The sequence below is a fragment of the Peromyscus californicus genome, unplaced genomic scaffold (assembly GCF_007827085.1).
Source record: "Peromyscus californicus insignis strain IS unplaced genomic scaffold, ASM782708v3 Scaffold_22__1_contigs__length_63687245, whole genome shotgun sequence".
In the NCBI taxonomy this organism is placed as follows: domain Eukaryota; kingdom Metazoa; phylum Chordata; class Mammalia; order Rodentia; family Cricetidae; genus Peromyscus; species Peromyscus californicus.
In genome coordinates this window covers 31968164-31989345 of record NW_026294525.1, presented here as the reverse complement: position 1 = coordinate 31989345, position 21182 = coordinate 31968164, and the positions used below count along the sequence as shown (strand labels likewise).

The 21182-nt window shown below is 40.5% G+C and overlaps 1 long non-coding RNA gene across 3 annotated transcripts in view; it reads left to right on the top strand.

Annotated features, from left to right (window-relative positions):
- LOC128118509 (uncharacterized) overlaps positions 1–18584 on the top strand; it is a 62734-nt gene extending 44150 nt beyond the window's left edge. For all 3 annotated transcript variants that reach the window (XR_008221244.1, XR_008221243.1, XR_008221245.1), the window contains 4 exons: positions 2954–3156; positions 12363–12449; positions 13417–13575; positions 14985–18584. This is a non-coding gene — a long non-coding RNA (uncharacterized LOC128118509). The remainder of the gene's footprint in view (positions 1–2953; positions 3157–12362; positions 12450–13416; positions 13576–14984) is intronic.
- Positions 18585–21182: the final 2598 nt, after the last annotated feature.

The following is a 21182-nucleotide window of genomic DNA, read 5'->3' as shown; positions in this document are numbered from 1 at the left end:
TACGGGTTTTAAAGTGACCGCTCCCATGGCTCTGTTGTAAGGGTCAAGATCATTCAGTGGTTATGAGCTAACTGGAGCAAGACCAACATCTCAACAATAACCATAGCTAACACATACTCTGTTCTTATATGTACTGGCAACGAGCTAGTCATCACACAGGCCATCTAATCCAGCCATGCACAGAGTAATTTTCAGATGTGCAAGAGGCTGGGATCCAAAAAATACAAATCACATCAGCGATTCTCCCAGTAGGGTAGCTTTAGTTACCCAATAGAAGGGCTTGAATACTTTCTTGGCTTTAAAGTGACCTTTATATTTAAAAATACCAGAAGTGAATGTTTGAGGTAGAGAGACTATTATTTCCTACCGGCCTACACTGCAATATGGCAAAGGGGAGGAGCCTAAAGGGACTCAGCTAAGAAGAAGGAAGGCATGGGGACAGGGCAAGCTACAGATCTTTCTACCTCAGCAAAGAGACTGTACCTCAAAAAATTCATGGAGAAAAGCAATAATGCCCAGCCTGCATTAGTGAGTGGTAATCTCGGGTGAGAGGGGGTTGGCAGAGGAGAAGAGTGGAGGACTGAACTGGGGATGCTTTCTGTGGCAGCCAAAGTCTGAGTCAGGTGTAGTTTGCGTCATTACTGGAAAGAGGTGGGGCTGAGAGAAAGAAGACCTGGAGGGGAGAAGGGAACAGTGGAAGCGAAGAGGACAGCAGTGCCTATGGAGCACCCTAGGGAGATACACACTTTGCTGTGTGAAATCCGGGTTAAGGAGATGCAGAAGGAGGAAGAGGAAGAGAAAGAGAAGAAAGCTCAGTATCCAAGGTGTAGGTACTTGCCCATAGTTGATCCCAGCCTTCAAGCCTCAGTGTAGCAAGAATTTTAAAAGGTCTTATTAATTAAAACAAACCCAGAGACAGGTATTGGGGGTGAACGCTGAAAGATCGGAGAAGCACAGCAGCCACGGCTAACCTCACCTCGCCAATTCCTCAGCTGATCCTGTTTCCTCAGACTGGAAGCCTCTGAGTCCTCATCCGAATGAATCTCAGCTGAACTGCTGCTAAAAGCCTAAAAGCTTAACCAGGCTCTAGTTCCTGGTCCTCACGCCTTGTATGTCTTTCTGCTTCCTGCCATTACTTCCTGGGCTTAAAGGCATGTGTCACCATGCCTGGCTGTTTCCAGTGTGGTTTTGAACTCACCGAGATCTGGATGGATCTCTGCCTCCAGAATGCTAGGATTAAAGGCGTGTGTGCCACCATTTTCTGGCCTCTCTATCTAGTGGCTGTTCTGTTCTCTGACCCCAGATAAGTTTATTAGGGTGCACAATATAATGGGGGACGCAATATCACCACACCTCAGGCTTTTTTGGCTTGATCCTCATTCAACCTAGAACATAAGTCTTCAAGAGTGCAGGTACACTTGAGATGGAGGGATAGCCCCTCTTGAAATTCTGGAATGTCCCCCTTTTGACATGCTGTTGGGACTGTAGTAGGTTAGGTTGATATATGCACCTTGTTTAATATTCTGTCAATGTTCGACTTACTACCTTAAAGTTGACCAAAACTGTGGCAACTGTATCATTGAAATTGGAAAAGACTAAGTTTCCACACTGAGATTTAGTTCACTCTAAGCACACTGGTTGACATAACTCACAGGTGGCTGGATCCAATATTGCAATGGTGTATAGTATCAAGAGATGTAAACCTAGGCAGAGAATTGTTCCTGGAGATTTTGTACCAATAGTTTCTTTTTGGTTTATAGAATAAATCATTTGTTTTGTTCATGGTTTTGAAGGCAGGGAAGTAAAAGGACATGGTACCAGCATATCATTAGACTTGGATGCTTGATCATAACAGCAGATTCATCACATAGAGGGTAAGAACCAGGCAAGACAACAGTCTTAATGGTGACTGCAGGCAGCCAGTGTGAAGTTTGGAATGTACTGCAGAACTGATGATTTACTCAACTTAATCTTAAAACATATCAGCAATCTACTTTCTCATGATCTCTCTTAAAAGAATCCCTAGTGAGAATGTGTTACAAGGATAAAAATTAATGTGGACTCTTGCAAGATGGCCCAGGATCAACATGGTGTCCATCTGTGTCCATGCAGTGTTTGAAGACTTCACAGATTGACATGTAAAAGTTGATGTTAGCACATTTCTCACTCATAATCTCTGAGAGCTAGTTTAACAAAAGACACAGGCGCCATATTCCTAAGCACATCGATGTTTGCACAGCAAGGTCCAAGTGGCATATCACCTTGCTTTAAGTTTAATGCAGACTAGTTTCCCAGACATTAAAGGACCGTAAAGCCCTTGTTGGCAGAGAGAATGTCCAAGGATAGTGTTGTGCTCAGGATGTTGTTCTGATGTGGAAGGAAACTTGAAATACAGCTTTGTAGCCAGAGGCAAAATGTTGAAATACTTATTGGAGTTGAGGTATTTACAGATTTTCTCCTTAAGTATTTAAAACAAACCACTCAGTTACAAAGCCTTTCTTGAGATGGATTTCCAGAGGGTGTGGTCAACTTTCTGGCAAAATTAGATTGGATTCAAAAGTTTTGAAATCTGAACTTCCAACTTGTTGGATTTCCACTTGGCGTCAAATTCTCTTTCAAATATTTTATTGCTCATTGACTCTTAAGAAATTAAAATATAACAACAAGGAAGCAGATATGCTATGGAAAGCGCACCCACCTGGAACTCAATTCATTTGGAAGATATATCTTCCATGTCAAACCATGTTATGAAGCACTCTAATATAGTTAAAGTTTGGGGGGAGAACTTTTGCTTGGATTAGAATCTTAATTCATTTAACTCTCCCCCCATCCTTATAATACTTTTAAAGTTTCTCTTGAAAGAACTAGTACTGTTATTTGGAAATTTTATAAGATTCAGGTATTTTCAGTCACTCATCTGATGCTGAGAAAATTCTTTCCTTTGCCTTTCTAGCCCACCCCTGTACCTGGTTTGAAAGCTTGCTACTGAATGCACACGTTTTGAGGGCCAAGGCAAACCCTGCTCCACACCCTCGTGCCCTTGATATACATACCACGGCCAGTTTTCCTCCACCCAGATTCTTTTTGAGCCACAGCAACCACGAGTGTTTAACAGCCATCTTTACCTTTTTTCTCCCTCTTTGGTCTTCAAGCCAGGTGAGCTATAAATTGAGGTAAAATGTACAGCTGGGTCAACACAGGGGGGCCGGGGGATGAAACCATTTCCTATCATTTTTCACAACGTTTGAAAAACACAGTTGGCAGTGTGTATGTGTGTGTGGGGGGAGCAGCGGGGTTAAAACAGGAAGAAGGATTGCACATACAAATTAAATATTTTCACCCCAACTCTTTTTTGATAGCCTGGGGGTATTAAGAATGTGTATTTTGGAAGGGCTCAGCAAGCATTCCAACAGTAAATACCTTCCTGTTCAGTGTGTTCGAAGTCAGGCTGTCTTCTGGGGTTGTTTTAAAAATATGTGTGAAATATGTACTTTTATTTCAAGCCAAGTCAAATGTTTTCAATCATTCCCCCCTCCACGTTTGCTTGCTTCTCTTCTCTTCTTTTCCTGTCATTTCTTGCCCCCCAGACAGTAAAATATACCCTGAAATGTGTTTTTATTTTCCAAAAGGAAGTTTAGTGATTAATTATGAGTTACATGTAAACATATATTATTGCCCTCAAAGGTATTCACCACAAACCTGGCCAGTGTTGTTCCCGGCTGGCATTCTTGAGTGTTCAGTCTTAGGCAGTGCAAGTCAGAGAAACATGCACAGAAACCAAGTATTTGGCTCGTGCGCAACTGGGAACCAGTAGATAATTGAGGGTGAGAAATGGTCTATAACTCTTCACCCCAGCGGTGATGAACCTATAATTCCCAAATTGTTTGTGTAATTTTCTATTTCTACCACATCAGAGACAAATATTATTTTGTACTGCATGTTCCTTGTGGACTTTTTTTTTTTTTCATCAGCAAAGTCCAATTAAGATGCCTGAAAGGAAAATAACATACCTGGGGCCATCAGACCTGGCAAGAAATACCACAGATGTACCCAGGAGGGAAAATATAGACCTCTGGTGGAAGCCACAGAGCCCCTTTGCAGAATGTTACTCTTCTGTTGATAGACTTTAAAAATATATATCAAATGACCTAATTAGAGGAAACTCTGTGATATTCAAATTCAGTATCAAGCTGTCGAGGAACCTTTTATATTTGGCCTGGGCGGCCGAGGTAACAGATCTCCTGTATAGAAGGTCTCAGACAGAGGTTTTGTGTTCTCAGTCTTCCCTTTGATGAAGCCTGTTAAAGCTCAGGAATGTTCTTAGACAACTACATTTACTAAAGGTGCCAGGTGTCAGAGTTGGTCTTTTCCAAATTTAAATTTTATTTAATGTAACTGATTATTTATATTATTTTATGAATTATATGGCTTGTGTGGAAGGTGGGGAGGGGAAGCCAATCCTTTCAAAAATAAATATCTAGGGGTAATTTATTCAAAGAATGTGTCTTGATATGCGATTCTAGGTTTTTAGGGTTTGTTGTTTTCAGGTAAGTTTAACTCAGCAAACACTTATTAAACTATTGACTGTGTAAAGCTCAATGCTAGTTGCTGTTAGCAGCTGCTAATGACCTGGAAGTAATTCAGCTTGACCTGGTCCAACACTCTTTTATTATAAAAATCTCTCAGGAAAAATATGATTATGAGAGAACTTTCTCAGCATAATAACTAGCATTTAGTTTTCAAAAATGAGCAGCTAGCAAGGGAGCATCTTGTAAAGATGACCACATTGCAGCCTTTTGGCAAATTTGTGTGTCGTACCCTCAGTAGTGAAAGACTTGAAACTTTTCTCATTAAAAATCTTGAACAGGATAAAAGCTCTATTCCTACCATTGGCTAGAATTTACAAATTTTACATGGAGAAATTATATAGGAAAGGGAATAAAGATATTCAAGTTGGGAGACAGAAGTCAAAAAGTGTGTATAGATAGATGACATCCTCCTATCAACATTCCTCAAGAATCACCACTAGAAGTATTGGAAGTGGTTAAGAAACTCAGCCCACGCTGCAGTCTACAGTCCTTTGCTGTCCTCACTTAAGGGCTTATCCTCAGAGTAATACTCAACGTTGTGAGATGTGTGTATGGAAGGTGTCCAATAGCCTGGCCAAAAATTGCTTCATTTACTGCTTTCACGGTCACGTTAATATATTAAAATTCTAATGGAATTTTAATAATAGCTCAAATTTTGGTAAAATTCCTAATACTTATAAACGAGTACTAGTTGAACATCCCTAACCTGAAAAATACAAGTTTGGAGGCTGGAGAGATGGCACAGTTCATGAAAGCTCTTGCCTGGCAAGTATAAGAACCCCATTTTGGCCGGGCGGTGGTGGCGCACGCCTTTAATCCCAGCACTCGGGAGGCAGAGCCAGGCGGATCTCTGTGAGTTCAAGGCCAGCCTGGGCTACCAAGTGAGTCCCAGGAAAGGCACAAAGCTACACAGAGAAACCCTGTCTCAAAAAACCAAAAAAAAAAAAAGAACCCCATTTTGATCCCTGGACCCATATAGAAAGCCTGGAGTAGTCACATGCATACTTTGAACCCCAGTGCTGTAGGGAGCAAAATCACGCATGTCATTTGAAGATTTCTGGCCACCAGCTCAGCTCCAGGTTCAATGAGAGACCCAGTCTCAAAGGAATAAGCCAGTTACAGAACAAGACACTTGATGTCCTCTGGCCTTTGTGTGACACATGTACACACATATGTATAACACACACACACACACACACACACACACACACACACACGCACACGCACACGCACACACACACACAAATCTGAAGTACTTCAGAACCTAAAACATCTTAAGCACCAATGTGATGCCACCATTGGAAAACTTCACAGCTTCCCTCACATGGCAGGTCACTGTGGAAACATAGGTACACTAGAAATAATCTGAAATTAGCCTTAAGCTATGTGAATAAGGAGCACGAGAAGCTCAGTGAATCCTGAATTTTGTATTGCGTCTTAACTCAAGATATCTTCATTATGTATGTGTACATATTCCAAAAATCTGAAAAAATGACTGAAATTCCCAAGATTTCTGGTCCCAGGCATTTTGGATAAGGAGTATTCAAAATACTCACTCAGCAGCCCCTTACGTCTCGTCGTGTGTTGAATGGGGTCACTCATTAGGTTGGTTATATCCCGAGAAAGGAACATAGTGAGTAAGAAATAAAAAGCAGAGGGAGAATATTACATGTAATGTGATTTCTGAGGGGTGACAAGGACGTAGAGAGACTTGAAAAGGAAGAAGGGACAGAGGACTAGTAAGAGGTACTGTAGACCTTCATTGTTCTCTATGGAAGCCGTGAGCCACATATAATCATTGAAACTGATGAACAATGAAACAAGCTTTAAAACTAAGCTCCTTTGGCGGCCTTATTTCAAGTTGGGTGGTTGCCGTAGATGGCTAGCCCTACCATGCCAGACACCATATATAGAGCATTTGTATCACTGTGTGAGGTTGTAGAATACTGTGTAAGATGTAGTATTTTGTGCTCATATCACTTGGCAATCATGCTTGTGTTTTATTGTCCAAGATCACCTCAAATGCAATTTTTGGTGTTTGAGTACATATTTGATCACATTAATCTGCCATGATTTTTAAAAAGTTTTTGTAAAAATGTGTTTCATAGTTTATAATAGACATGATTGTGATACTTAAAAATCATCACAGCAGAATCTTGCATTCAATTTATATACTTAGAAAATTTAAAAGTAAAGGAAATGACCAGGTCAATATATTTTTTTAAGGCTTTTGATAGGCATGGGGGTTTTTTCATTGATTGTCACCTTGATGGGATCCAGAAATACCTTGAAAACACACCTCTGGGCATGTCTCTGAGGGCCTATCTGGAGTCAGTTGATGTAGGCAGCAGACCCACTCTAACTGTGGATGTACCATTCCACGGATGAGTCTCAGACTGAGTGAAGAGGAGAAACAAGCTCATCACAAGCATCCCATGCTCTCTGCTCCTTTTCTGGGGATTTCATGTGACCAGCAGCTGCCTCCTGCTCCAGCTGCCTTACCCTCCCTGCCGTGATAGACCTTGTCCCCTGGAACCTTGAGCCCGAACAAAGCCTCCTCCCTGAAGCTATGTGTGCTGGTATTTTGTTGTAGCAATGAGACAAGTGGCAATTCTGGTATTCTGGTAGGTGTGGCAAGACTGCTCTGTGCAAGTTTGTCAGTTTGCATTTCTTAAACTAAATGGCAAGAGTGGGTTTTAAAAGAAAAAGAACAATATCAATAAGACTGGGAAAACACACACACACACACACACACACACACACACACACACACACACACAAAAAAAAAAAAAAAAAAAAAAAAAAGAACCAGAAAACACACTGACTCTGTGAAAAACAGAGTTTCAGATAAGAAAGGAGAGAGCTATTTGGATCAAGAAACCAAAACAACGACCCAACAAACATATTTTAAAAAAGAATACTGTGATGTAATCTCCCCATCATAGATGAGTGTGATCTAGCCCACTAAAACTAGTCTTTAAGTGTGGGCTCTAAAATAAGAGAACTTTGTGTTCTCTTATTTTGTTTTTATGGTGAAGTAGATAATTTTTTTATCAGAGATAATAGATCTTTTTGTTTATAGTAAAATAGATATTTCTCGGACTAGCAAGCACTTCTGTAGTGCTCCAATGTGGGTGGGCATTGTTTAGGAATTTCACTCCCTTGCCATAGGTCTTGTGAGGTGACCTACTGTTATCTCTGTTAGACAGAAACAAAATGGTGACATAAAGAGTAAGAGCTGGTATCCTAGCTCAGCAGTGAAGGAAGGATTTACATTCATCTGGCTTCATCAAGGATGATAAGAATTAAGAATCCCTTTCTCTAACTACCTCTATGACATTGCTCATAACTGTTTTATTCCAACATCATAGGAACCAGTTATTATGGATTGAATTGTGTCCTCCTCTGCCTACTACCAGAAATATAAAATCTGAACCCCCAGAATGAGTGTGGAAATAAGGTCCTCACAGATGTACTTCATCAGGAAGAGGCAATACTCAATACTTCAATACTTGAGTATTGAATAGCCTCTCACCCCATGTAACTAAAGTCCTTTTAAGAAAATGGCCATTTGCAGATGCAGACACAGGAGGGGAAGGCCACTCAAGGTGCAAGGCAGACACCTTGGGGTTATGTCACCACAAGCTTCCAGAAGCCAGGAAGAAGCAAGGAAAGTCTGCCCTGCAGACTTTAGAGAGAACATAGTTCTGTTCAAGCTATGGTGCCGAGCTTCCAAGGCTGCAGAGCTGAGATAGTACATTTCTGTCATTTTAAGGTCTGTGGTGCTTTGTTGCAGCAATCCTCAGAGACCCATAGAGCAAGTAATTTCAACATTCCAGTGTCTGACCAGGTACCCAGGTGGCCCATGGGCCCACTCACATATTCAGCCATTGCTGTTTCTCATTGAATTTGCCAGATGCATAGGTGATACCCAGCCCCATGGGCTGAAGGCCAAAGACAATGTTTGCAATTGCTTCTGTATTTGAAATATCAAGTAACACTCTTACAAAGTAATATTTTGTCGAATTTGCCAACATTGTATCCAGTTTCTGGGAAGCTAATAATTGTGTATTTTTGTTCCACTGGGAAAGCAGTGATTTACTAAGTCAGTATGAGCTATAATGGTATCATGTAACTATTTACATTTGTCTACCATGAAAGGAAAAACTATCAGCCCTTATAAAATCAGTCAATTACTTATGAATTTTTCCCTTTCTACTGATTTTCATTTTTCATATTTAGCTTTGACTATAGTTTTTTCCAACTTTAGGAAATCACCATGCTTCTTGGCTTCAAAAGAAAATATAAACTAAATAAACAATTTAGTCCTAAATCTGTTTTTCACACAAGGTTTTCAGAATGAAACTACCTATAAATAATCCTGATTGGATACTCAAAATATGATTTTTTTTAAGTTGTTTTTACCATGTTAAAAGAGATGATGCTAGAAGTATCAGGGATCTCTCAGGAAGTCGTCTGCCTCACCTTTCCTCTCTCTTTGCACACCTCATCCATTCTCTTCAGAGGGAACAAAGACAGGTGGAAACTGGTACATGGAAAACTTAAAAGAATCTGTTTTTAAATATGGGGCACAACTTTCCCCTGGCCTATATGACTTAAAAAGCAAGAGAGTTTTAGCTTTTATTAACTTTTTTTTTTTTTTTTTTTGGTTTTTCGAGACAGGGTTTCTCTGTGTAGCTTTGTGCCTTTCCTGGAACTCACTTGGTAGCCCAGGCTGGCCTCGAACTCACAGAGATCCGCCTGCCTCTGCCTCTGCCTCCCGAGTGCTGGGATTAAAGGCATGTGCCACCACTGCTGAATTTTAGCTTTTAAAGCGAATGTTTTAAATGATGTCTTTACCGTACTGAGCATCGCACAATGCCTTAACATGTCATTGCCCTTGAACTTCATAAAAACTCTATGCTGACTTAAAAGGGAGGCAGCAGAGAGGAATCTGAAACTCGGAGGGAGTAGTGTTACAAGCTCTAGTAAGTGCCATTTTGGGAGATTTGGTGCTGGGCTGTCTGCTCAGAATGGATTTTCATGTGGGCCCCGAAGGGGAAAGCAGAAAGGTAGGAGGTTTCCTCAGTGGAGGGAAGCCAGATAAGCAGCATTATGGATAGGACTGTATCATTTTACAATTGTACCCGGGCTTTCCTTGAAATATTTTGATACTCTAACCACTTATCCACTCTGAAGTCTAAAAGAGTCTGTAGAGACTGAGATGTTCCAAGCATGAAACATACTGTAAACTTTTAGGGCTGGACATGAAAAATGACTGTAAAATATCTGACTAATAATATTCTACTTAAATGTTGCAACACAAATATTTGGATACATTGGGTTAAGAAAAATGGATGCTTAAAATTTATTCACTTTTTAATTTTATTTTACTTATTTATTTTTGTAGGAATAGAATAGAATCTTAAAATGTTGCAAAGACCTTTGGATCTTCCTATCTTGACCCCTTAAGTGTTAGGATTACAGGCTTGGGCTACTATAGTGGGCTCTTTTGACTTTTATTAATGTTGTTCTATTATATTTGTGTTGTATAATATTTGTGACCCCGATATATTACTATTCAACAGTACTGTTTCAGATAACCTGATAACCTTTATACTATAAGTCGCTTTATTATGTTCATTCACTTAGTGTGTGTACGTGGGTGGGTCCAAATGCGCTGTGGCTTGTATATGGAGGCCAGAGGACAACTTTCAGGATCAGTTCTCACCTTCCACCATGTAGGTCTTAGGGAGTGAATTCAGTTTATAAGGTGTGGTGATAAGTGCCTTTACCTGCTGAGCTGTCTTTCTGGTCCTCATTGTTCAAACTTGTAAACTTGGTTTTGAAAAATTACGAAAGTAAGATGTACAGGTCTTAGATGATGCTATAACAAATTTATAATTTAACGCAATACCATTTTGTCATCAAAAGTCCAATGTAGACCTCATGGATTAAAGTCAATGTTGGTTTGGGGAGGCCCAGAGGCGAATCATTTTCTGAACCTTTGAGAGCTTCTACAGACTGTCTGCATCCCTTTTCTCTCTTTAAAACAATAGCAGGAGGGGGAATCCTTCAGGGATCACATCCCCTGAGCTCTTCTTCTATATGCTTTTACATTCTATGGACTTTTATGACTACACTGGGCCACTCCAATAATTCATGGTGATCTCATTTTTAAAATAAGGCAGTGCAAGGGAATCCGTGGCTGATGTGTAGAACTGAATTGTATTGCAAAATAATAATAAAATAAAATAAAATAAGGCAGTGCACACCATAACTCCAGCTCCAATCTTCCTTTGTCTTTGCCACATAAGGTAGCATGTTTGCTGGTTCTAGAGCTTAGGCTGTGGGCATCTCTCGGTGGGTCCTTCTTCCCATCTGGCCAACTCAGGAACTGATTGCAAGTACCTGAGCAATTCTTTGTCCGACAGAGCTATCCAGCTGAATTCAGCTCCCATTGCTACGTGTAAATTGATGAATTAAACGAAATTAGTTAAATACTTTGAAAAAAGGTGGAGTGTTTCCTCATGAAACAGAAGACTCTGACAGTCTTTAAAAAGACCAACAAATGAGACCCTTCTTCTTATGTTTCAGTAGAGTGCACCAAGACTGAATTTCTAAAGCAACTCTAATACTTGGGGACACTCATTTTTATTTAAATGTTCATTAATAGTTTTTTTTTTTCTTTTAAGCAGGCAATCTGGTACTGCCAGACAAATCTTCTTTCTTTCCAATTATTTTCAGCATAGGACATCATGATACCTACAGCTCTATGCTCCCTTCCCTTTCAACATCCTGGTCTTTGCTCTTGTGTGATCTTTGTGACTTCTAGGGGAGACTTAATCTTTGGTCCTTGTTCTTTAGAATAACGACTTGTGACCTGGGCCAAACTTCCACTGGTGAAAATGGTGCATAGTTTAATGACCTCTGAGCTGTTAGATATATTTTAGTTCTCTTTTAAGTAGGTTTGATGTGTGTTAATTCGCTTAGGATTTGCATTGTGCTGCAGAGTTCAAGGCCGGCCTCAGGAGAATCAGTACTTTTTAAATTCCTTGGATATGACTCTTCTATAAATTCTTTGTTTCACTAGTGAAATAGAGAGGAATTAAAAAGTCTATCTTTCTGATAGACACAACTTTCTAGCACCTAGAGTAGAACCTTAGAGAAATAGAGACTAAAAATATTTCAAATGGAAAATATGATCCAAGGTGAATAATTTCTTCACTGAGGCGCATGAAACTTTCACCTTGCAGTGTTTTTACCTTGTAAATGTTTCACCTATGATCTCAGGATTTCCATTTCCGGTCTTTACTAGCATCGTATGAAAGAGCAAGGACTTGACATCATCAACTTGGTGACCGAGTCTCATAAAACAGGGCCCATCTACCGGTTTATAGTGTTCTGCTGTAGAAATTCCACTAGGTAGGGTGTGTGTAAATGTGTGTGTGTGTGTGTGTGTGTGTGTGTGTGTGTGTGTGTGTGTGTGTGTGTGTAGGGGCTCTTCCTACGAATTCCTTAGTAGAGTATGGAAACTTAAGTTAATAAATACAGGCGATTACTTGACAACCCAATAAGTTTCACATAATCAAACCTATTGGACCTGAAAGTCCTGCCATAATTCCCGCTATAACAGTAGATTAGTGAACTGTATTTAAGGGTTAAATAGGTTGAATTATTTGAATTTTCTTACTTTTATTTTAATTTGCAGCTTTCCTTGGATTATCATGAAATCTGTCACAGGATATAAAAGAACTTTTTTTTTTTGTTTAGGGAGTCTAGAATATGAGTAGTCTATAGAATGAGCCTGAAGTGACCTTAGAAGAATGGAGACTCTGCATTGAGCTATAATACCCTGAGGTACGTCTTCTCCTTGATCTCATTATTATCAACTTTCTATTGGGTGTTCTTGTACAGTCGTTGGCCTCAGGAGGATGCCGCAGTGAGCTTGGGGCCACACGCCAGATCAGGGCTTCTTGCTGCCTACCCTGCTAGTCATATGCTCACTAGAAACCCGCAACACTGAAAACAGCTCTGTTGCTTATTTACTGGCCATTAAAACATAAAACCTAGCACTTTCTGGGCACTGGGAAGCACTAGACAATTGGTTTTCAACCTGTGGGTCGTGACTCCTCTGTGGGATTAGACCTCCCTCTCACAGGGGTTGCTGATCAGATATTCTGCATATCAAATATTTACATTACAATTCATAATAGTAGCAAAATTACAGTTATGAAGTAGCAACAAAAATAATTTCATGGTGAGGGGTCACTGCACACAACATGAGGAACTGTATTAAAGGATTGCAGCATTAGGAAGGTTGAGAATCACTGCTCTAGACAAAGCTGTGCTTGAACTGGTAGTGCCTGGCTCTGCTTGGTGTTTCTATCTAGAGCCAGAGTGAGTGATTCACAAGTGTAGGGGTGGGGGTGTAAACTTGCACTCCCAGGCTTTTAGGAGAAGGAGGTAAAAAAGGAATGTGTCTCCTCTAAAGCTCAGTGTACTTACTGCGTCTTCCAAAGTATTGGTTCATTGTGTATGCAGACAACATTGGTTGGAGTTAATTAATCCAATGAATGAAAATACTAGGTATATGGATGAACAATGAGATGGGACAAGGGAATGTATTTTTATGTACTTGTTGTATGCACACCTCTGTTATCGTAGCTGCATTCAACACCAACAACAGGAGGCACTGTGTTTACAATTATCATTAAGGAAACAATTCAGGAGGCTCAAGCCACTTGCTGTGTCAGAGGTAGAATTCCAAGTCAAGTGTGGTTCCAAAGCACTGACCACTCTACCACGATGCCACTCCATTCAATAGGAAGTCACCATCCAGATCTGGGTAGTGTGCACCAACAATTACAGACACAGCCGATGTCCGTGTGAGGAACTTTCCAAACATTGGAAGCAGCTGAGAAAGGAAAACCGATCGAGGGCAGAGCCGCCCTCCAGCTGGGAGTTCCAGAGGACAGGACCGCAGGTTTGAGTTCTTCTCCTTCGTCCTTCTTGATCGGACCCAGCTGATGCCTCACCAGCACGAACTGCTGCCTCCCAAGGTTTCCATTTGCAAAAACAAGGGGACCCTTGAGGCCAACAGCTACTTATTTATTTTCAAATGTTTTAAATTAAAAATAATAGTGTGAGGCCTTTGCTTGAGCTGTCTTTCTGAAATGACCCTTGACAGGAACTGGAAACAGTGCTTGTCAATGGCGCCATTATCTTTGTGACCAAACGGGATGTGGGAGGGGAGGGTGGAATTTCTGAGTTCTTTGTACATGGGGACGAAATGTCTGTCATTTAGTTAAAATAAATTATTGATTTTTAAATCAAATCAAAATACTGAGTCAAACAAGTGGGTACTGTGCTTGGGTTTTCACTCATTTGTAAGCACTGTTTCTTTCACTGGTTTATGAATAGTGGGGGAAAATGGGTTATAAATAACAAAAACATGTTTCAGAATTCATGAAAACTGGAGGGTGATTATAGGACAGTCTGAAAAAAAGTTTAAATTACCATCAGTTCCCAGAAAAAACATGTGATCCTTTCTTGCCTTATCAGGTAAGTAAGCACACAGAATGCTTTAAAGTCAATTTTGGAATACTCAGTTCCTTTTTCCATTAGCATCTGGTGCACAAAGCTCAAATTGTTCCTCCATGACCCCAGAGTTTTCCCCTCTTCATGGGGACAAGGCTTTACGTGTCTTCAGCATCATTCAGGTTTCAGGATTTGGGCTGGGGAAAGTTGCAAGTGACTGACTTTATTGAAACACACCAAGAAAGCTAGGTACAAGTTTAACTAGACTAATGACCAATAGCTTTGGAAGATCAAATATTGACCCTCTCCTCAGGAATTAAGAGATTGTGTAATTTGAGGGAATTCTGATATTGTTGCTTAAGGATCTACAAAATGTGTGTGTGTGTGTGTGTGTGTGTGTGTGTGTGTGTGTGTGCGCGCGCGTGCGCGCGCGCCTGAGAGTAGAAACAAACTAAAAGAATGGGTTTTCCATGTAGAAAGTAGAGTCCAGAGACCAGAACAGGGACTATAAATGTATGTTCAAGTCACTGGGGTGCTAGAGATTTAGGTCAAAGTGCCACAGGGTGGTTCCCTTGGAGACTGACAAAGGTAACTCCATGTTTGCTGCTGGAAAGCAAAACATTATGAGAAATCTGAATTTCTGGGGAAGAAAAGGCATGTCCCTGTCTGTTCTTTCCCTGAACTCTTCTCTTTCCTGAACTGCAAGAGACTAGCCCCCTTTGGACTTTGAGGATTGTGTCATTGGGCACGTATTTCATGGTCAGTTTTCTCTAACTGGGTACTTCCTTCCTTTTCTATTTCCTCATTATTTTGTCACACATGTGGCCCCCTTCCTTCTTTTTGCCCTTTGTTTAGGTGGAAGCCCAACTGGTGTCCATATATACCCCAAAAGATTGGGATGTTGAAGATATCTCCTGGAGCTGCCCTCTCTAAACCCCTCCCCTCCGGAAGCCCACCAAGAATCAGCCTTCCCGGGGCTGTTCAAGACCACATCTACAGGCTGCTTAAGACCTGGTTGACGTATTTGCCACATGATTCCTCTCCTGCCCTCTTGAGAGTCACCCAGGAGTTGCTTTGCTCTGCTCATTAAACCTGGTCTTACGGATTTAGCTTGATTGGCTTATTACATTGGTAGCGGAGGATATGTAATAACCAGGGATTCAAAACTTACGACCCTGCCTGAGGAAATACGTTGGGACTCAAGCAAACAAGCAAATGAAGGTAAAAGAATGATTAAGATCACACTTGGTCTCTGTGTAAATTTTTTTTTTTTTTTTTTACAAAACTTTATTTCAGGAGTAAATTTTGCCCACCACCCAGCAAGAGCAGTGCATTTTCTTTCTGTGGTCCTTATCCACCTACCCAGTATCCTAGATGCGTTCCCTTCCCTGAGCCTGGATCCTCAAGCAAGCTCAGTTCCATCAAGGAGCCACCATTGACTGGCTTCAGAAACGGGCCTCTCTCCCTCTGAATTCCATACTCCTTTTACCCAGAATCTACTTTTGTTTCTTAGGCTAATTTATCATTTAAAAGATACTATTTAGCGTGAAGTCCTGATAGCATTTGCCCGTGTGGGAAATGTCTTGTTTGCACTGTCATTTGTCACATTCTCTTGTAATTCAGAGTTTTGTTGTGCACATCCATCTCCATCCAAATCAGGCAACTTGAAGGAATGTTGTGGGGAGGGGGATGGTGGTCTGATCCATGATCTATGTTAAAACTTCCCTGGTACTTCTGGTTCATAGAATAAGGAATAGACCAACAGCTCCATAAAGAGGGTGACTGCATATTTGCTCCATTCTGAGCTTAATGCCACGAACGTTCAAGAAACACCTCTAGACCAAATGCCTCGATATCTCCAGTGCTTGAATAACGTTATCTATTATTGTTCGTTCATTTAAGGGCTTCCATAAATTCTACAGGATGATGTACATTAGTAAATTACTGCCTCCCTTCAAAAAAATTATAGTTGGATAGGAGCAAAGAAGACTGGAGAAACATACCAAAAATTCTGATACTCTTTTTTGCATCACTGGTGAAGATTTTTCCAGTGGTTGCAAAAGTGCCTTACAGAGAACACTGTATGGCAGTGGGTTCTTAACCCTCCTAATACCGCGACCCTTTAATACAGTTCCTCATGTTGTGGTGACCCCCAACCATTACATTATTTTCACTGCTACTTCATAACTGTAATTTTGCTACTGTTATGAATTGTAATGTAGGTATATATGTTTTTTGATAGTCCTAGGTGACTCTGTAAAATCATTCTTCAACCCCAAAGAGGTTGCGACCCACAGTTTGAGAAACACTGTTCTAATGCAACCATCATTTCCTCTTCTGGAATGCAGAAGTATTCCACATCATACTGCAAGGGTTCATTGAGTTGATGGAAACTTTGACAAAATTCTGCTTAAGATCTTTGGAAAACTGCCAGAACCTTCTGAGGTCATTCCAGACCAGTTGTCTTCCTCTGTTATGCACCGAGGCAGGAAATGTTTTCTCCTTCTGAAATGAGCAACGCAAGGGGCCTGTAAGGAATGCACACAGGGCAACATGCTATCAGTTCTCTCCGGCTGTTTGCCATGATCTTTTTCATTTTTCATGGGGACAACAAGTTCTTTGGGATGCTAGCTCTGATTTCACACATAAGACAAAACAAACGCTTCCTGTTGGCCTTCAGAGGGCGACTTCACTGAAGGCTTAGCTTTTATTTTCCTTCAGAAGAGGAAGAAGCAAGATTTGAAGGAGTACTTCCATTCACCAGGTTATCCCAGAGTCAGTTGGTAAGGCTGTAAAAACAAACAATGAACATTTAAAAAATTATTTTTAAATTCTGAAAACAGTGAAGCCTGTCCACATGACTTTCCCATCTTACACCGCTTCTTTTTTAATAGATGCGAGTGGTCTTGGCCCCCATACAAGGTCATTTGAGAACAATAGTGCTTTAGGCATTGACGTTTTTGAGGTCCTGTTTAAAAGGGTTTGATTGGAGCTGCTGTAGTCTGACCTGAGTCACTGCACAGGGTGCCAGGCAGACTAAAGACCTGGCTAGCCTCCAGAGGGACTGTTATTGTGGCGAATCTCCAGGTTAAAGAGGCAGCTAGTGCTGGGCACGAATGGGCTTAGTCTGGGATTTACTACCTGAACAGAGACAGGCTTTGACCTTTGCATAACAATGGGCTTAGATTAAATTTGGGTGGAATTTGCCGGAGACCACCCTGGAGAAAGGCATGAAGATCTAAGGGGTAGACAATGAGATTGCAGGAAGATAGACTTAGGTCAAAGTCTCATTTCCTCCAAACATTGTGTGAATCATCTAAGATACTTAACGTTCTTTGAGGCTTAGGTTTCTTGTGTATTGAGTGTAATAACTAGTGTTATTCTGAAGATGAAAAGAACTAAGGTATATTATGTGCTTGGCCCTGGATGGCACTGAATAGGCACATGTCCTTTCTTACCCCCTTTGCTTGAAAATGTATCAGTAAATCGTCTAGCTAAGGCACAGAAAATGATTTTCCCTTATCTGAAAGAAATGCAATGTCACTGATTTTTTGATACACACTTCATTTAGAAAGAGTAGCTAAGACTGTATTGTAGGATGATCAGAAAGATCAGCAAGAATACTCTCTTGCTATCCTGCTGTTACAGGGAGCACTCCTGTAGAGAAACAAGCAGAAAACACATTTGAGGAAGGTAGAGTTTATCATTTCACCAGTAGCAGGGTAATAATAGGTTTAGTTATCATGTGCTAACTGTAAGCAAGTTTTCACGTTTTTCAAAAAACATTTTGAAGCAGTGGTAGATTTCTTGTAGCCATGTGTTTGACCTGCTTCGGAGACCTGCCTGGAGACAGAGTCATTTTTCATAAACCTTGAGTGCTGTGCTTGTAAAAATGACTAAAATGTCTAAAACTATGGATGTCAAGACTGAGGACAAAAAGAAAAGAGATGCTTGTGGGGAAAAGCAATCAGAACAGTATATATGTTGGTTATTTAAACATGACAGTTCATGAAAGGTCTTAAATGTCTCCAGTATGAAAACAAGCTAAATTTATTGGTGATAAAAGTTGTTTTATCACAGGTAATCACTTTCCCAACTGTCCTTAAGTATTCTACAATCCTTTTGAAATGAATCAGTTGTGTGTTTTACAAACAGATTTTAGAGCATTTGGAACATATTGATGTGGGACGTAGTTGGCTTTTTTGCACTTATTTGATCATTTCTTTAGGCATTGGCACATCTTTGGAGACCATTCTGTCTGCCTCTAGTTTTCCTCTCACATGGCGAGAAGGTGAGGTTTCAACAGGTCTTCTTGTATACTACATGTCTCTGCTCTAAGACAAGCAGAATAAGACAAGCAGAAGTTACAGCAATGGCCTGTATACGCTTTATATGCTCTTTTCTTTTCTTCTTTCCTTCCTTCCTTCTTTTTTTTTTTTTTTTTTTTTTTTTTAGTTTATTGAGATAGGGTCTTCCTGTGTAACCTCTGTGGCTGTTCTGGAACTTGCTCATGTAGACCAGGCTGGCCTCAGACTTATGGAGATCTGCCTGCCCCTGCTTCCCGAGAGCTGCGATTAAAGCTGTGGGCCACCACTGCCCGATATATGGTCTTTTCCTTAAAGGGACTAAATTATACAAACTGCATATCAAACCATTGCAGCTGTAATTATCACACATGCACAAAACTGTGTGGTTTTTCTAACTGTCATTTAAAGCTCCCACACTGCAAAGTCAGGTCTTGGAAGTAGGCATGCTATGCTACTGTGAATGAATGAAACACGACTTCATGATTGACCAATAGTCACCAGAAGTCACTTCACTGAATGAGCAGACCATGTCAGAGGACTGGTTTAGAGAAGTGCAGGGACCTGCAGAGGTACCCAAGGGAAATCCCTCGAAGTGGCTGGAGAGTAGTTAGGGGTTGAGTTAACGAAGAAGACACGTATAAAAATAATGACAGAAGTCACGATCACCACCATTTCTCCTATTTTACAGAACTGATCTTATTTAGAAGAAGAAATTTGTCTTGCTGTTCCTGCCACAGGGACTTCAGTGGAAAAACACAAGACAGAACCTAGTTAATGGTTGTGACAGGAGCTGTAGACTTCCTTTTAGAATCCCATCAACATGAGTCTACACATAGCGGAAGAAAAGGCTAGCAGAGTGTGCAGTGAGAGCATTTGTCATTACGAGTGAGTGGTAAATATTTACAATGATGTTCTTGCACAGCTTTTCTGAGCTGATGCATTTTTCTGACGGAATCTACTCTTTATTCATTGAAAAACAAAGTGTAGCAAAGTAAAGTAAGAACCAAGGGCCATGAGAGTTTTGAGACACAACAATTACTTCAGAGTTGGTTTTTGAGAGCCGGGGGCAGAGATTAAGATAAAACTTCTTGAAGTGTTAAATCTGGACTAGACCTTAAAGGAAGGGTATGACTTACAAGATGGCTGATTTTACATGGGAACAGAATGGCAGAAGCACTGAGTCAGGCCACATGCTCAAGTTCTATGGAGAAAGTCCTTCCTTGTCAAGGGGAGGCAGTTGATGAGTGGCAGCTGCTGTCATGCTTAGGGCCTTTTTCTGACTTTAGAAAGGACGTTAGGCTAGACCACATTTTAATTATAATGTGGTCTAATTATTATATATTATATTATTATATAACTTATATAATAATATAATATAATTATAATAGGCATGTGGGACATGAAAGAGTGTGAAAAGAATACTGTAAAAATTAATGAAAATATCAATAGACTGGCTGAAAACATTGTTAAGTTTAAAATACTGGCTTTGCAAACTATTGCTTCCCACGTTTGCTAGTTCTATTTTAGAAGTAATTCATTGAATGTTTTCTAATTTATTAAGCTATTTTATCTCATATTACTAACATTATTTAAACCATATAAATATGTATTGTTAAAACAAAGTCAAGCACACCAGGTATGAGTAAGTATATGTAGTTTTGAGGGTTTTTTGTTTTTGTCTAGTTCTGTACTCATAACAGGAATAGAAGCATGGGCAAATTATGAAGGAATAACTAGGACCCACTATTGTCTTCATGGTTGAACATGTCTTAGGATTTCTATTGCTGCAAAGAAACACCAAAAAGCAAGTTGTGGAGGAAAGGGTTTATTGGGCTTATACTTCTGTGTTGTAGTCTGTTACTGAAGAAAGCCAGGGCAGGAACTCACACGGGGCAGAAACCTGGAGGCAGGGGCTGATGTAGAGGCCATGGAGGGGTGCTGCTTACTGGCTTGCTCAGTCTGCTTTCTTACAGAACCCAGGACCACCAGCCCAGGGATGGCACCACCCGCAATGGGCTGCCACCCGATCAATCACTAATTAAGAAAATGCCCTACAGATGGATCTTATGGAGGCATTTTCTCAGTTGAGATTCCCTCCTTTTTGGTAACTCTACTTTGTGTCAGGTTGACGTAAGACCAGCCAGCACAGCAGTGAACTAGAGACATAATTGATTCATGGCTGCCACAGTGGCTGCTCAGTCATTTGGCTCTTTCCAGGGCTCCATAAATTACAGCTCAGGTGGACCTGTCTATTTCAGACTTGAGTTTGTTTTTGCCTCTTGTTATTTTCATGTGCAGCTTCCCTTATGTACTAAGACATTTTATTTAAGCACTAGAACACATAAAGTTGGGAGGAAACATTTTTATAGTTCTTTTCCGTGGAACCTATATTTGGTGAAACATGAGATCGATAGACTTATTTCAGCATCCATGAAGCCTTGTTATAGACTTGGGAAGAGACCCAAACTCCAATCATGTTTCACTTGCCCTTGTCTATCTTTGATAGGAGCCTTTATTGACAAGTTGGAAGGTATGCATCTTCAGTCAGATTATTAGATCCGAAGTGAGTGTTACATTGACTTCTTTGTGGGTCATCTAGGAGTATCTCTGCCCTCTAGACATGATTCTTGGCACTTAAGGAAATAGTCTATAACATACCCTGCAACAAAGAGCCACCCTTCACCAAGATTTTATTGCCACTTGATTCACTGAATTTTATTCTGAGCAAAATAAGTATATGGTAATA